General features: G+C 44.2%; 1 long non-coding RNA gene across 2 annotated transcripts; it reads right to left on the bottom strand.

Moving 5' to 3' along the window:
• Window positions 1-1,457: 1,457 nt before the first annotated feature.
• Window positions 1,458-15,342, bottom strand: LOC111931879 (uncharacterized). 2 transcript variants are annotated; one of them, XR_015288856.1, is made up of 4 exons: window positions 15,158-15,342; window positions 4,556-4,769; window positions 4,214-4,444; window positions 1,458-3,722 (listed from the first exon to the last, which is right to left on the bottom strand). It is a non-coding gene; the product is annotated as an uncharacterized LOC111931879 (long non-coding RNA). The 2 variants fall into 2 exon arrangements; XR_015288855.1 differs by lacking the exons at window positions 1,458-3,722; window positions 4,214-4,444; window positions 4,556-4,769 and adding an exon at window positions 12,626-14,659.
• Window positions 15,343-15,900: the final 558 nt, after the last annotated feature.

Below are 15,900 nucleotides of genomic sequence, written 5' to 3'. Positions count from 1 at the left end.
CACATGCACAATATCAAAAGCACCTGCCAAATATATATTATATCTATTTTATATAATATAAAATATTCCTGTGTTTGCTAAGAGCTGTTAACAGACCTGGCCAAGAAGTTTTAATATACAGAAGGAAACACAGACATTTCTTTGAAACCTCTTTTTCTACACTCATTTAATCCTGAAAAAGAAATTGGCAAAATGGTTTTTTTAGCTATTAGAAAAAGCTTCATCATTTTGTCAGAAGCAATTTTACGGAGTTCTTAAACTGCTTTTAAGTTCAGGAAACAAAATGAGATCAAACTAAAGGTGTTGTCTTTCACATTTGGTTCATGTCATCATAAGAAAATCCCCCTCTTTTTTTTTTCTTCAGCCTATCTAAGCATTACAATCAAAGAATCCCAAATATGAGGTATCAACAGCAGCCCTATGGGCCTTGGGGAAAGGTAGGGGGTACCTTTGCTACAGAAAGGTCAGTGTTAATCTTGTTATGTCATTGTTGCAAGTGTTGCAAAGGTTACACAGATTCCAAGCAATTCTGGAATACTAGAAAACTTTACTTAAAGGAAGGGGATACACTCCTATTTGAAATAAAATCTAAGGCTAAGCTGCCCTCTAGAAGAATAAATCAAGGACCTTTGCACTTCAAATAATAACACAGACAAATACAATGCTACGTTTATGGCTTATTTTTAGACAAAGCTTGGGCAAAATGAAAAAAAATGCAATTTTCTGGTCTATTTCCTGAAGAATAGGGAAAAAAACCCAAAACACAAACTAAAACCAAAATGAAACTGTCAGTGACCATCTAATGATCCATCCTATCCCATATGCTGAAAAGTCATTAATGTTGCCTCAGCTTGAAGAATCCGTGTGTTGAATCAGCGTGGTATGAACAAGCCAAAGCAAATCTAATCACTGTGGGCTACATTACATCCCACCATGTGCTGAGGAAGATTGGCATCTGCTACTCACAATTAGCATGGAGATTTTCAGGGAGACAAGCATCTGTCAGGCAGACCCAGGACCAACAGGATGGAGCACAAGCAAGAAACAGGAATTCCTCCTTTTTTAACATGAAGCACAGCTTTTTATTTAAAAACCTTTCCACACACTGAAGTGGTTTCTCCAGAGAAAGAGATGGAAAGCATAGTGGATCACAGCTTCCAGAGCCCAGTGTCCCACTGTCACAACAGGTGACTGGAGATTGCTCCCAGATGTCTTTTGTCCTGCTGTTTTAACAGTGGCTCAGAGGGTCACTGTTAATTTAATTTTGAAGGAAAGATAGTACAAATTGACATTTCAGCTGTTGATTGGCTGGAAGCAATAAATCATACAATCAACCATAGAACAACTTTAAATCACAGGACAAAACATCAGTTTGTTGTGATGATATCCAGTCTGTTGAAAATCCAAGTTAGCTTACTGGGAGAGAAAGGAGAGCCAGCAGACAGACACTGCAAGACTTTAACAATCCACATCAAGTTTATTTTTAAACCGTGTCAAGAGCACTTGTCAGCACTTGGTGTGTGGTTTGCCATGGCCACAGCTCCTGACAACATCAAAAAATGCCCCATCAGAACAAAGTGGTGCCAAAGGAAAACCGTGACTGTGGCAGCCTTTCACTCCAAAGCACCCAAAACTGTCAAGTCTTGTGAATGAGACATCAGCCGTGAACTTTTGGTTTGCAGCTACTGCTACCAGGCAGAGCAGAAGGGATCTGTGTACTGCAGGCTATTTACTCCTCAAACTTTTCCTTATAGTCTGTCTAATTTGGGCAGGATACAACAGATGGGGAGCCCTCAGACATTCCACTGTTGTCCAAAGACATTGTTCATATAAAGGTCTCCTGTTTGGAGACAACAAAAGCATAGAATAAATAAGAGCTGGCAATACCTCTGTATCAGAGGCAAACAGAAATCAGTATTGCCCTGTGCAATAAAAGGTAAAACACAGGTGGATCAGCCCCAGGGTTTTACTCCCTCCTTTTAAAATGTTGTTCATGATTCAACTACAGTCTCCAACAGATAGAAAATAAATTCCTTCTTTCCTGGTGCCAGAGAATCAGTGACAGAACAATTACGGAGTCTCAAAGGGCTGATTCTCAATCACTCCATATAAAGCCATTAACAAGTGTAATTTCAGCCAACTGACATGTATTTGTTAGTGTTTTGCATTTATATTTTAGCTTTAAAGGTTTTCCCTCTTTCTGTCACATTCAACAGCATCTCTCTCTGTGGCAGAACTTCAGAAAGGGGTCACTTGCCATGGAGCCACACCTAAATAACTGGATGAGCAGCCAATTTTACATCTGCACAGTAGCAAAAGAGATAAATCTTCCTGTCATTAAACTTCTCTGCTGAAAAACCTCTCACCAATGACACAGAGAAGGCAGCAGAGGTAAAGGATGTTGAGCCAGGAATAGCTGGTGTGGGCTTTAAATGAGGTGGGAATAGGACAGTTTACAAGTCTGAGGTAAAAGACAGTATTTGTAAAGTTTTTATTCACTTTATATTCAAACACAAATTGACTGCAAGAGTCTGAGATTTTGGTACTTCTTGGACTGGGGAAAGTTCTGTTCACTCCTTTATCACTCATCCTACTACTAGACCTTCATGTGATCATCTAAATTTTAAGACTTCTACAACATAAAGAATTTTATGCTGAAGCAGTTCTGTATTTGAGTAAATTTTCAACCCTTTGAAAGGGGCAAAAGAAGGATACAGACACAGAAGTTTTGTTCAGGATTTGGAGCGGTATCCTGGTCCCATGCTCACACCTGTATGCCCAAAGCAGCCCAGGAACCCAGCCCCAAAGCCTCCCTCCCTGGGAAGGATTAAAACCAACTCCTTAGATCATCATATTGTCATCCATTTATTCACTACAAACTATCATTTGTCAGCTGGAGGAGAGACATGGAGTTTCTCATTTCTTACATCACTGGCACTCAGAAATTCAGAGAACAAATTCAGCATGCTCTAGGCTCTCCATCTGGATCTGTAACTCTTCTGAGGAACAGGGAGCAGTCTTTGGTGCCTTTTGGTGTCTGGGGCAAGTAATTTGCAAACAGCCCTCAGAGCTACTCATCAGCATCCTACACTGAAGGCAAATGTTTTTGGGTTTCTGACAGGGTTTTGTCAGACAGTGTTGTGAACTACAATTAACTTTGAAGAAAACAGAATGGATAATTTCATGCCCCATTAAACTTGTAATTTCTTTCTGCATTTCTGGACTTGGACAACGTTGTTCCTATCCCTGCTCAGCCTTCCACAGCCTCGCACCCATTACTGCAGGGCAGAGTTAATTAAATACAAAAGTTCTCCTCGTCAAAGCACTGACTAAGGTGTGTCAAATCCTGTCTCTTCAGATGCCATAAATGGACCATTAAGTTATCTAAACACTTCCAGAAAGTGTTGCAACACACCAAAAATCATAGCAGTGTGAACAGGTACTCACAGTGCTCATATCCACAAGTTCCCAGTCCTGGAAGCCTTGCTAGTGTGTCTTTGTAAAATCTGGTTTGGGGTCGGTCCTCCCAACAGCATCAGGTCACAACACACTATGTCTTCCCATCTTTGAGGCTGACAAGACACAGAAGAGATGCCTGTATCCCCACAGCATGACCTTGTACCAGATAAGGAGATGCTTCATTTTCCACAGCTTCACCTTCTGAGCAGGCTGCCAGGAAAAGCCAGGTCATATCACCTCATCCACTTCTACTGAAGGGGCCCCTATGGAAGAGCAGAAGTTCAAGAGCTGAAGGACAGACATTTCAGAGGATCATATAAAAAAATAAAAGACAGAAATCTTTAGGTCACAGCCATGGAAAGGTCCCCCAGCTTAAAACTCACATAGCTAAGAATAAACAACCCCATCTGCTCCTTTTATTCACACATGACATTTCCCATCAGGTAATTTTCAAATCACTTTCACTTGCAACCAGATTCCAGTCAGGAGTCCTGGCCTTCCCTCTTCTCCTACCAGAGGTCTCACATCATCTTAGAATCGCAGGATCATTTAGGTCGAGAGAGACCCTTGAGATCATTGAGTCCAGCTCTGCCAGATCCACCACTAAACCATGTCTTCAAGTGCCACATCCACATATCTTGTTGCATGGTATATCAGTGAGGACCATGTGAAGCCTCCTGAAGTGTCACTGGGTTCCTTGTTTCACCCTGGGGAGAATGACACTTCAGGAGATTTAATGGGGAACAGAAAGTACCTCAGGTAGTGTAGAAAAAATGCCATTAAAAGAGAAGGCCAAAAGAAGAAACCCTTGAGAGTGTCATTTGCTGACATGGCAGAGTTGATGAGCAGCAAACCCAGCATCTTCAGCATGAGAAGTTTCAGTGGGAAGGCTGTCAGCCCTGCTTTGGGCTCCCAGAAACTCTCCAGCAGTTCTGCAAGGGGTTCATGAGTGCTCCTGGCAGGAAGATGTGGTTTTTCCAAATACCTGGAAGGGAAGGCAGCTTTAAGCATTTAAATCACATAAGCAGCTCTTAGCCTCTTTAGTGGGGAGCCTCTCCAGCAGGTGACTGAACCTGAGAAACTTCTCAATACTTACAGGGAAATGCCACATAAACTTCCTTCCCAGGAAAATGAATCCACCCCTTCTGTTTGCCAGAAAAATGCACAGTGAAGGGTGTTCTCCATAAGCCTTGTGCATTACTACTGAGTCAGTGAATGCCAGGGAATTTTACCAGCCTTTGGTCTTCAGCACATGTTTGGACCCAAAATTAGCCACAAATCTCCTCTGGTCCCAGTTTGCACTCAGCTCCCTTGGAAAAGAGGAGTCAGTAAGATTTCTGTGGTGGGTTTACAGCTTCTCCCACAGTTTCCCCTTTCACTTCATACAAACACCTTAAAACATATTTCTGAGCCTAAGAACAAACACTACATGTCCCGAGAGCAAAACCAATTCCTAGGATTTTCTGTTTGATAATGATGGCAACAGCTCCCCTGACTAAAGGCAGATGCTGGGGTTTTTTTGTTACTTCATGCCAACCTTGATCTTCTTTTACCCCTTGTGTAGAGAGGAATGTTAAGTGTGTGTTCACAGACTTGGGAATCACATCATGGTGCTTTCTCCTGCCACATCATTGAATTAGTCTTTAGTTGAAAATATTAATCAAGAAGTGCATCCTCACTGTAGTTGTTTATTTTCACACCTGAACAGCAAGTATCAATTCTGAAAGTTGTTTCAAGTCTCCTTTTTCATTTCCAGGGGTGATTTTCTAGCTCTTCTGGACCTTCTTTCCCACCCTCCTGGAGCTACAAGTATAAGCTTGACTGTCTCATCTCCTTCAGTGCAACCAGAATTCCATGTCCAAATCTTGACAGTCAAATTGAAAACCTTGTGTCCTCTTCCCACTCCCAAAGTCAACATGGCCCATGAAACCTCACAGAAGGAGCAACTGGGAATAAAATTCTATTTTGGGAGCCTCTCCCTCCATCTGCAATGGATAACTTACTTTGCCAGAATTTGAGAACAAATACTTTTCCCTCCAAGAGCATGGACACTCTTTGCAGGTAACAATATATGGACCTGCTGGCAGGCAGCCATATAAATGACTATTGTAGCAGCATCCCATACATCCCTTGTAATAGAGGCTCTCAAAAAGGCCTTGTTTTTTACATCATTTCCCACCATCTGACATAAGAATCATTCCTGATGCAATTTTAACTAAACTAATCTGTGTTTGGAGGCAATTTTCTCCCTCAAATATTTCTGGGTGTTCCATAACCAACACAAGCTGATCATTTGTCATTCTCCACCAGAGAAGGTCACTGATGACCATTTTAGCACCTCTCAGTACTTATCTCTCATGAGGAAATGATGGTCCTCATTGAAGGACTCATTACTCATTCAGTAAAAAAGTTTGCATTAAGTTTCCAAGACAAATTGTTCCAGAATATTGGTTTGCTATTAGATCACAGGAAAGAAATGATACCTAGTTGGACTTAGGAGCATGCTGAGGTGCTGAGGAGCAGAACAAGGCTGAGAGAAACCAGGTTCTCCTGGATCCAGGGCAGACAGAGCCATCGAGTTCATCTGCTAGGGTCTTTGTCACACCACTAGGAATCAGGCCTTGGAATGTGTTCTGTTTTTTCTAAACACTGCAGGTAACAAGAATAGACTAATTCAGGAATTCAGAATTACCTGGTTTATAGCAAGGAAACAGGGCATGGCTGGATTGGGTCCATGTTTCTACTCCCAGCCAAAGCATACCACACTCTTAGAGGAGAATTTCTTGCTTCACATCACTTGGTTGTCAAAAAGCACTAGAAAGGTTCCCAAGAGTGTTTGCTGTGGCCTCTACAAACCTCTCTCTCAGGATCAGAGCTTCTCTCTTGGGCCATTACGTGGCATGAACTCCTAGGAATGTGATTTCACATTGCTACCCAGACCTTTAGAGCTACTTTGAGACCTACCTAGTCCTCAAGAGACAGAATCCAGGTGGAGGGTTTGGAAGTATCTGCAGCAAAACTGACACAGAAGGCACAGCTGCTGCGTACAAGTGGGGATGGATCTGCCCCAGCCCAGATGGGATGGACATGGGATACAGCACATTCTGGTCTGCAGTCACAGCTCTGGCATCTCGTCTTAAAAAGCAATCATTTAAACCTCTGCAAAGCTCCTGCCATTGTATTTCAGCCAGTCACAGTAACTGGAAAAAGCTCCTAAATTATAGCCTGGCTGCCTCAGAATGATGGCATAACCCACCTTGATTTACAGCCCTGGAGCAGACCTGAAAGGTTTGATATTCTTGCAGTCCTTCAAACCTCACCATTAGAGACTCCATCCTATTTATCCTCTGAGTTTGTCTAGCAACTGGAAGAAGCAATTGGACTATTTCTGAGCATTATTTCATGTGGTGCAAGCAAAATTGGTCCTGCAGCTATAATCAGATTACTTCTTGCCAAGAACCTTGTGCAAAATCTCTATGGCACTTGCTGTTATTCCTACAAAATGTCCATTTTACTTCTTTTCCTGCATCCAAAAAAATCGGATAATTTTAAATATCCATGTTTAACTTGTATACATTTTTTTTTTCAGGATTTTAATAGGATTTTTCATCATCTGTAAAGCACCATGAAATGTAATATTCTCCCCAGAACAGGGTGTGAAATTTGTCTACCTTATCAGAAATTTGTGTACAACTTGCTTCTTGGATTAAGTGTTTGACTCACTGAATACCTTCTTCTCACATTTAGTGTGTCCAATTGGCATGTTAGGAAATACATGGGGGTTTTATCTTTTTCTAATGGTAGTCATAGCCTCAGAAGGGATACATGACATTTTATTGTGCATGCATATGTTTATACTTAATTGCTGGAGCTTAAGGGAGAACATTATGTCTAATTCCCTGCCTGAGTGGCTTTATTGAACGTGAGGCACAAGCACACAGCTACAATACTACCACATCTAGAAGCCTTGCATACAGCTCAAGATCCTGAAGATGGACAAACCAAGGGGAGAAATGGTCCCTGATCAAAGATTTCATGAACAGAGGAAAAATAAGAATGGTGACTGTCAAAGACTAGGAGTTCCACATCAGCATCCGTGACCAGGAGCAATGTCAGAGCACCAGTGATCTATAAACAGCAGATTTCCTCTCCCCAGAAGATCCCCAAATGCAAAATACTGGGTTATTTCTAGATCTGGGACTTGTTCTTCTGAAAGAGCAACTTCCAGAGGGAAAACAATTAAAAATAAAAAAATGAGGAGAGAAAAAACCCCAAAAAACCCAAACCAAAGCAAAAAACAAAAACCCAAAGTGTGTTCTGATGATTGCCCCAGACTATAATTTAGTCTTGTGCCTGCAAGTTTCAGGTTTTGTTCAAGTGCATAATGGTGTGGTGGAATGCTTCCCAGCAGTCCCCCAAAACACTCTCTGTAATAACAGAGAGATCATTTATTGGAGAGAATGAGCAGATTCTTGCACAAGCCTCTTTTGTATGAAAAGTTTCAAGGATATGAAAGCAGCAATTATTCTCACCTTGGCTAATGCAATTAAGAAATTCTGAAGTACTGAGAAAACTGTGGAGCAATTAGACTTTGAACACCACCTAGCTATGAATTGTCATTTGCCAGAGAGCTATAGTTAGATCAAATGAAATTGGAGATGAGGGGAATGATCTGAAAGCAGTCAGAGGTAGTGGGGCAGGGCTTTCCCTGCAGTTTGTTACAGAGCTCAATACGAACTCTGTCAGCCATGACCATGACTTATAAGGAGTTGGCCAGTTTTTAGAGCACTAATCAGGTATTTTTTGCTAACTTAGGCAGAAGCATTACATTATTTTAGTGATAACTGCAGAATTAATTCTACTCCCAGTCCAAAGTTAAAATGTGTTAGGTAATAGGAAATGTGCTGCTTAACTTAAATCTCTCATGCTGACTGCAGCTTTTGTGAAAGAGGAGGCTGGTTCTAAAAAGAGGATCAAAATTTGAACAATTTGCCTTTGATATGAGGTAGAAGAAGCCCTTGCAGGATTACTGCAGCTTAAATGTCATCATTAAGAAACAAAGCAGTCCTTGGATAAGTGCTACCTTGACTTTAAGGCAAAGATGTGGACTGCAGAAGAGCACAGGCAAGAGCATGTGTCCAGAAAACAGGACGCAGGAGAAGAGAGTGGAAGATCAGATCAGAGGAAGAGGAGAAAATATAAAAATCACTTCTATTGACAGGAAGGAAATTATTTCTTCGAGATGCTCATGAATGGTGAAAGTATCCAGAGGCTTAAGCTTACATCAAGAAGGAGACTGATGATGATGATGAGAGTGAGAAACGCCAGGTGGCTGGGGAGTGTGAGAAGCCTTCTTTGGATCCATCCCTGGTAGACATTTGATCTGACAGATTTTGCCTCAGCAGAGAGGAGTGAGTGACCCCTGAGAAAGAAGGCTGATTTCAGCATCCTGTTTCTTGTGAGCATGGTACTCTTGAAATACTCTGAGAATTTTGTTGTATCTCCCAACACTGCCCAGAGGAAATCAAACCACCTTGCCCTGAACCTACCGAGCAGCACAGGACATTACAGGGGTGACCTAATTGTGGCCTTCCAGTACCTGAAGGGAACTTAGGAGAAAATTGGGACAGGGCTATCTACAAGAGCCTGTAGTGACAGGACAAGGGGGAGTGGGTTCAAATTGAAAAAGAGTAGGTTTAAATTAGATATGTGGAAAAAAATATTTCTCTGGGGGTGGTGAGGCACAGGCTGCCCAGGGAAGCTGTGGATGCCCCATCCCTGAAAGTATCCAAGCCCAGGTTGGTCAAGGCTTGGAGCAGTTTGCTCTTGTGGAAGGTTTCCATGCCCATGGAAGGGGGGTGGAACAAGATGATATTTAAGGTCCCTTCCAGCCCAAACCAATCTTTTTTTTCTGTGATTCTGACTGGTCAGGCATTATCAGGGTCCTAACAAAGAAGATGAATTTGCAAGCAGCAGGGGTCATGGAAGTAACAGGTTCATGGTTTATTCCTGCTCCCAGACCACTCCTGGCCTGCTGTGACTCAAACTGGCATTTATAGATTCACAGAATTATTTGGGTTGGAAGGGACCTTGAAGATCATCTTGTTCCAACCCCCTGCCATGGGCAGGGACACCTTCCACTAGACCAGGTTCCTTCAAGCCCCATTCAACCTTCAGTGACTTCTGTAGTTGGCACTGGGCAGCCCTGCACTCAGCAGTCGGAGAAACTCAACTCTTTCTCTTCTTACTATTAAGTTTCCCATCACTTACTCCTCCTATCACACAGTCAATCCTTCTTGGGAGATAAAGCATGGGGGTAAAATTCTTGCCATGCTTCAAGCCCTTTGAAAAAGAATTTATATCCACAGTGTAAATCAAACAGTATTGAAAAATCATTTTGAAAAGACAATTCAATGAAAATCCAGATGAGTCCTGTCTTTCAATTGGCTTAGTTATACTTGATTGCACTTGCTCTAACATGGATGCAATTTCAGATTTTGCTGGGGAGGTTCACAAATACAGAGCTCCCTGTGCCAGGTTTCTCAGCACAGCCCCTGGTAGGATACCCCATCCAGAGGGGCACAGCCCAGCCAGAGACTGCTCCTGTTGCCCGGGGTAGCTGTCCTCTCCACCTGCTCAAAGGTCTGCCAGCACTGACAACTTGATGCTGTGCTAACCCCAAGTTCCCTTGGAATGGAAACATCTTTTTGTGCATGGAGAACTCAAAGTGTGGGGATATCACTCCATCCAGATCCCCCGCCCTGAGAGTGCTGACGCTGTGCTCCTTTCCCAGCTTCCCCAGGATCTCGGTGGTAACACAACTTGTGAAGAACCTTACTTCATCATTAGCAAGAGAGACCCAAGAGTTTGTCCTGGATAATCTCCCTCCTTATTAACAGCAGTCTGACACAGACATTGATTCACCTGTAGTTAAATGGGTAAACTGTTTAATTTACAACAAGGGATTTATCTGGGAAAGAAGGAAAATAATTTCATGCCTCATTGCTTTTCTGTGATCCCATTACACCAATGGATGATGCTTCCTTTATATCAGTCAAACATGAAGAAGGGGATTAGGAGCTGAGGAGCAGAGAAGGGAGTGCTCATGAACTCCTGCCTAGGGAAGGATGGAGGATCTGGTCCAAGCTTAGTTTCAGTGCTAAATATCTTCTTCTTTTTACCAGAAATCTGAGGATCTACAGATTGTAGTCACCACAGCTGACAAATCCGTAGCATCTGAGCAAAAGGAGGGCCCCTCAAACACGTCCTCGTCCCTGCTCTCTGAGAATGAGGGCTCCAGACACTTGCAGGGGGTTTCCCTCCACCTTCACAGAGCAACTCATGGGTGGGCAGGCAGGAACAGAGCAGCATGGAAGACAAAGGAAAGGCACTTCAGTAGTCTGAGGACTACCCACCTGCTCGAGCATCAAAGGCATGCTGCAGAGGGGAACTGTGAGAGCTTTTCACAGGAGAGGCTGTCAAGATCTTTTTATAGATGGCAGTAGTACAGAGAGGCTGTGAGAGGGTTTGTCCTCCCATACAGTTGTACAAACAGCTCAGTAGGCAGTTCCATGAGCAGCAAAATGACTGAAGTCTCCTTTTCTCTACTTTAATGTGCTGCTGAAAGTGTTGGAAACTAATAAAAGGTGGACCCGTACCAGGAGCTGGTCCCTCCCTGGGGACTTACTTTGGGGTGTGCTCCTTCTGCCAACATCTTCTCATAAAGCCTGGAGGAGCCATGAGGTGGGACAGAGATCAACCAAAGAGTTCCAAGTCTTCCCAGAAAATGAGAGGTTTCATACAGACACAAGACTTCTCCTTGTTCACAAAAATCATACCAGCAGCTGTTGGACAAATGCTGTACTCTACAGACAACCACTCTTTGATATTAGCTGATGTATTATTATATGTTAACACCATTTTGTGCATCGATTAGCAGGAAACCCAGCACCTAAAAATTTATTTTAAGTGATTAAAAATACGCAAGGGGTTTCACACTTTGGTTATATTGTAAGATGAACAATGCCACCACCACCTTAAAATTATTCACAAGTACTTCACTTGGCAAGATTTTAACACTGCACCCAAATAGGCATCTCCTCAACAAGCATGCCAGGGTCAGCCAAGCCCCCTTTTGTTCCACAGCACTCTGTGCACGTACTTCCAGCTTTACTTCTTGTTCTCCTGTCTTTGTTCATTTATTTCCCTGCTGCCCCTGCAGTCCCAAGAGCAAGACTTAGCACTTGTGGACCTCCCAGCACTGTTCTGAGGTGGCCCTTGAGCTGCTATGAGCAACAACATCACAGACACTTAGATCTGCAGGTGCAAGGGAAAAAGAAAAATGATATAAAAGAAGAAAAGGAAAGTATCACACCTGTCACCCGTCCTTGCCCCCATCCACACAGACATTGGAGATGACTAAGAACAATCCAACTGTCCTTCCCAGTTTCTGTGGAAAGGTTTTAGCCTTCAGTGTGGGCAGAGTGAAGACACAGTATTGTCTTCTCCTCGGTGCAAAGCTATTTCTACTAGGAATCACTGTTCCCTGATTCACCAGCCGCTGGGCTTTCTGTGTGCAGAGTTTCAGAAGGACAAGGTGACACAGCTAAGCTTTGACATGCTGCTTCCCTGGTATGATTTCACCCAACCCACTTTCTGGGGTGAGCAAAAAAATCCCAAAGTGAGTTGAGCTGGAAAGGACCTGAAAGCCTACCCATTCCCACCCCCTGCCATGGGCAAGGACATCTCCCATGAGCCCAGGTTGCCCCAAGCCCCATCCAGCCTGGCCTTGGATACTTCCAGGGATGGAGCAGCCACATCATCTCAAACATCCTCAGTGAAAACCAAAAGAAGAGGGAGCAGCCATGGCCATTGCCCTCCTTCTGCTTTGGCCAAAGCAGTGAGTCAGGCAGTCTCCAAAAAGTTTCCAAACCAGGAGCTGATGCCAGTGCTGACTTACAGCTCCATTACACAATGTCAGGGGTGTGACAACCATGCTGGGAAAGGCCCACAGAACTAAATACTCACCTCAAAGAGTTGTTCTACAACCCAGGACATAGACAGGAGCCCTTTGTCTTCTGCTCAGCACCCTTTACTCTGAAATCCCCAAGACACTGACCTTTTTCCAGTCCAGCAGAGGAAGATTTAGAGCAGCAAACCATCTGGATATATTTCTGAATATAATTTTTATTGCAGTACACACAAAGAGGACAACCTGACTGAGAAGATATCAAGGCAGACAAAGTTTTTCTGAGGTTTTTTTCTGTCAAATCTCATCAGAATTGAGACATGCCATCACAATACTGAAAATGGTGTCTGCAATATGAGCATTCCCATCAGACCCAGAGGACAGGCACAACAGTGCCTCCTTTTTGATGGAGTCCAGCACCAAAACCCAACACCACAAGAAAAATCAAGGAATCTGATGGCTCCACAGGCAAAGTGCTGCACAAGCATCCAGATGAAAACACCAACCCTTATCTATGATTCTTTGAGCTGTGACTTTGGTTTTTGGACAACAACAGTGACTTTTCTGAAAATCCTTTTATCACACACCTTCCTCCACTATTTCCTGCAGACCATGTTTTACCTGCCTGACCCACAGGCCAAGATTATTTAATCTGCCCCTGAAGCCAACAGCCTTGACTATGGGAGGCAACAAGCTCCTTCTTATCAGAATAGTTTGGAAAACCCAGTGATGGAGCAGATTAAACCTTGCAGGTGGTTCAATACCCACATCCAATTTCAGAAGTTGCTCCAAAGTGAATAACAGGTCAGATAGTAACTTATCAAGTTTTTAACTTGTTAGGGGGGTGCTTCTTCCTGATCATCTATGAACAACAGGGGAAGGACTGATATTCCTCAAAAAAAAACCCAAGCCCAAGCCAGTCAGAAAACCCTCACAGGCATGTGATGGTGGCTGTGAGGACAGATGGCCTGGGTACAATCCTGGCTTTCCTTTCAGCCTGGGTGCATCAGGCACCTCATTTCCACATGGAAGAGGGGAGCTGGCATTACAAACCACATACAACCACAGATGCTCTATTTTTCCTGCAGAGGTGCCCTGCCAGTGGCCACATTTCTCAGCTGGAGGTGACCTGGAGGAGGATGAGCACATCTCAGTTGATTCTATTTTGTTCCCCAATAACTTCTGTTGGCTGAATTTCAGTTCCTGTGCAGGAGGAGCACTGTCCCAGCTGCAGTGAGCAGACCTGTCCCTCCAGACTGGGGAATGGGACACTGAAGTTGAAGGCAGGAGCTGCTGCTCCTGAACCCTGTCTACCCTTCAATCCATGCTGTCTAGTTGGGACCTAAGGAGGGCAGGAATGTAATCCTGGGCTGTATCAGCTAATACACCTAAGCCACAGGAATTAACTATAATTTACAAGTCTTTAAAGAAGCACACAAGAGGCCAAGCCTTTCAAAAGCACCCGAGGCTGTTCTGAACAAAGTCTCATTGACTTTGGGCAGCCATTCTGCTGCTACATGCCACAGGCATCTCCAAAAATGCTACCCAGAGACATAATGCAGCACAGACTAGGCAGGAGCTGCTTTCTGCTTGTGGTTACCTTCAGCACAGCAGTTAGATGCTGCAGGATTTCATGCAAAGGTTTTTCTTTATTTCTGACACATCTCAGAGCATGACCTCCCTCTGGCAAGCTCTGCAAGAAGTCACCAGTGTGGGCAAAGACAAAGCTTCAAAAAAGAAATTCATCCACCACTGTTCCAAAACTGGCATTAATTCAGTATAAACATGGTCAGAGTTCAACCAGGGTTATAACTGAAGAGTCTCAAAAATAACCTTTTTGAGATTCCATTTGGTCCATTTGGTGGGCTGGGTTGCACTTCACAGAGGCTGCTCTTGGGCTGTGGTGAGGCACCAGCCCAACCTGTGCTCAGACTTTGCTGCCACCTCTCCACTAGAAACCTTCAACTCTGAACCCCAGGGGGCAAGTCTGGAGGAATTTTGGTGCAAAGTGGTGAGGGATGGGTACCAATGCTCTTGTTTGGGATAAAATGCCAGTCTGTATCTTCAAAATGGATCTTCAGCCACAGTGATCCTCAGATATGACAGAATATTTGCACTAACAAACTTCTTGCAAAAACAAAATGAAATGTTGCTGGTGTTCCTGATATCTGCAGGTGTCTGCAGATGGGTGAGGCACGCGTTTCCACAGAGCACTCAGGGGATATTCCAGTGCTTTGCAGTGATGCCACAGTAAAAGAAAAAAAGGAAAAAGAGAGTGCAATATGCAGAACTTTCCTTTGTAGCCTTTTCACTCCTCCTCCCTGTCTTTTGCTGCCAAAATCCTGCTTTGACTCCTTCTCCTGTGAACTCTTCCCTGGCTGTCAGCTCCCCCCAGCCAGCGGGAACACCAGGGGGACAAGGGGTTTGCCCCATCTGGGCAGGGGACAAAGGCATTCCCAGCAGCAGCCCTGAGCTCTCCTGCAGACACACGCAGTGCATGTGTCGCTGTGCAGCACAAGATGTCGTTGCTGTGCTACTTTTGTCCCTCCTGCCCATCCCTGCTTCCCTCGCTGGGAAAAGCACCGCCTTTCCCACCCAAACCCCAGCAGGAACGCTCCAGGTGGTTTCCCAGGGAGCACCCCACACCTCCTCTGACGGCTCTGGACAGGTTTCTCTTGCTAAAACACCAGCCTGGGAGGGAAGTACCCACGTTCTGTTGTCACAGCTCACCCCTGCGTGTGAACAAGTGTCCGTGGGTCCTCCCGTGCCATGGACACAGCCTGGACACACAGGACCTGCAGCAGCACCTTGAGACACCAGCTGGCTTGTGTGTGGACTATTTCCTGCCTGGACCTTGAGAGCAGGACTCCCAACAGAGAAACACTGCTTGGATGTGATTGCCAGGATGCTGTTTCACGTGGAATGCATCATTTAGGAGTAAAACCCCACCTGTCTCACGGCTGTAGCTGGAAGCCCATGATTGTGCAGCAGCTGTGGGGAGAGCCACATCAGTGCTCTTCCCAGCACCACACTGGAAGTGGAGATTTTTAGAACTGTGGCTAGTTCTGTCTCTTTATCAGCCCCTGAACTTCACTGAGCCAGGAGGAGAAGAGGTCAGCAGCTGGCCCAAGCCCGTAGAAGAGAAGACAAGACAGGATTGTTACAAGGGCTTCAGCTGAACTTAAAATCTCCTGTAGCTGCCACAGGACCTTTCAACTCATCTCTGGATAAAATCTCCAGCCTTTTTCCATGGTGTAAATTTAAGACACGGAAGGTCCATTTGGCAATGTCTAATTTAGCATAAACTCTTTTGGGACTGCAGTGCCATGCTGTAAATAACAGACACAGGTCTTCTGCATGTGTGGCAGTGACCATCCTCTCAAAATCTATTTGATTCCAGAGGCATTTCTCAGCCTCCAGGACATAAACTGCGCTGCTGATACCACTGCAGAGCTGACAATATTTGGGATATC

Source organism: Cyanistes caeruleus, chromosome 7, assembly GCF_971803275.1.
Source record: "Cyanistes caeruleus chromosome 7, bCyaCae1.hap1.1, whole genome shotgun sequence".
Lineage (NCBI taxonomy): Eukaryota > Metazoa > Chordata > Aves > Passeriformes > Paridae > Cyanistes > Cyanistes caeruleus.
This window is presented reverse-complemented; position numbering and strand designations above follow the sequence as displayed.